Below are 1707 nucleotides of genomic sequence, written 5' to 3'. Positions count from 1 at the left end.
CTTGAGGATATCTCTCCAAGAAAGAACCGGCAGTAATGGATTTACATTAGATAAGTTTAGATTTAGAAAGGACATAGGAAAGTATTGGTTTGGAAATAGGGTAGTTGATGAGTGGAACAGTCTACCTAGTTGGGTTATTGAGGCTAGGACTTTGGGTAGTTTCAAATTTAGGTTGGATAAGTACATGAGTGGGAGGGGTTGGATTTGAGAGGGACTTGCACATCGGAGCTTGTTTCTTGGGTGGCATTGAAAATTGTGTGGGTCAAATGTTTGTTAGTGGGATGAATTGTAAAGGACCTGCCTAGTATGGGCCAACAGGCCTGCTGCAGTGTTCCTCCTTTCATATGTTCTTATGTTCTTATGAGAGGCGATTTGAAAAGGGAAGAGAAGAGATTCAAGGAAAAGGGGTCTGTTTTTTATTCACAATTTCCTTGTAAGAGCCATGAATGTGACATAGCGACTGTCTAACAACTGTGAATCATGAATATGACACGTTCTGTCTACACACTAGACAATATTAGGTTCACTTCATTTAAAACCAGAGAGAGGGGATGCCCGGGATTGAACCAGGGACCTCTCGATCTGCAGTCGAATGCTCTACCACTGAGCTACACCCCCACTGGCTTTATCCATCATAGCAAGAGGAAGTCAGACTGATAAAAATCACATTGTTGGAACATTCATGTGCGCCACTAAATATAAATCCTGCCCAGACCCGGGATCGAACCGGGGACCTTTAGATCTTCAGTCTAACGCTCTCCCAGCTGAGCTATCTAGGCCGTGATGCTGTTACTCTCTTACCAGCCTCTGCTGTAATGTTTGGGAAAAACAAGTAAAGCTTAGAGGCTTATTAACCTTAGAAAAGCAAGAAATGTGAAGCAGTGTAGATAATTTCCTGGCTCATTTTCCCTGGATACTGGTTAACATCTATCATTTTCTACTACATGTAAGTATGTACAGCAGGTGTAAGTAGATTGCTCTCTGTCTCGACTCGCCCATAACTTGTCACCGATCATTTGATTGTCAGCCAAATGTGTCTTCATTTTATGTTCATTAAGCCATTGCAGGATACTGCGTCTCCTAGAACAAGACCCAAGTTGTATGCACTCGAACCGAATAGTGAAAAATGAGATAGAAAGTGAGAAATAGTTAAAAATGAGGTAGATAGTCCTTAGATTCAAATCATAGTCCAGTCAGCCTAACTTCAGTTGTGGAAAGGTTGAAGGAACCAACATCTGTGAATCAACATGATGTGAAGAATTTAAATCTAAAATGTAGAGAAAAACCAACAAGTAACTGTTTTTATGTAAACTATTTTTCTTCACTTCATGACAGTTCAATTTTCTGTATTCTCGTCCATGTTTTTTATAGGATCTGCTCATTTGCAGCCCAGAGTTCATAGACTAGGAAATTTTGTTAATATATAAAATAGGAAATGATCTAAAATACCTGGAGTATACCTGGAGGGGTTTCGGGGGCCAACGTCCCTGCGGCTAAGTCAGTGACCATGCCTCACGGTGGATCAGGGCCTGATCAACCAGGCTGTTACTACTAACAGAAAGGAAACCGACGTTCGAACCACAATTCCGCTGGTCAGGTACTGACTTTAGGTGCCTGTAGAGGCTGATATAGCAGCTGTCATGCAGCATGTATAAAAAGAACCTTGTGTGAGTACTTTCCCCATGTCTGACTCAGATGCTCGTACCA

General features: G+C 41.7%; 2 non-coding genes across 2 annotated transcripts; both read right to left on the bottom strand.

The window, feature by feature from the left end:
- Positions 1-546: 546 nt before the first annotated feature.
- Positions 547-618, bottom strand: TRNAC-GCA (transfer RNA cysteine (anticodon GCA)). The gene has a single exon. It is a non-coding gene; the product is annotated as a tRNA-Cys (tRNA).
- Positions 619-706: 88 nt separating this feature from the next.
- Positions 707-779, bottom strand: TRNAF-GAA (transfer RNA phenylalanine (anticodon GAA)). The gene has a single exon. It is a non-coding gene; the product is annotated as a tRNA-Phe (tRNA).
- Positions 780-1707: the final 928 nt, after the last annotated feature.

This window comes from Cherax quadricarinatus, unplaced genomic scaffold (assembly GCF_038502225.1).
Source record: "Cherax quadricarinatus isolate ZL_2023a unplaced genomic scaffold, ASM3850222v1 Contig1829, whole genome shotgun sequence".
NCBI lineage: Eukaryota > Metazoa > Arthropoda > Malacostraca > Decapoda > Parastacidae > Cherax > Cherax quadricarinatus.
The sequence above is the reverse complement of the archived record's forward strand: the minus strand, read 5'-3'. Positions and strand labels throughout refer to the sequence as shown.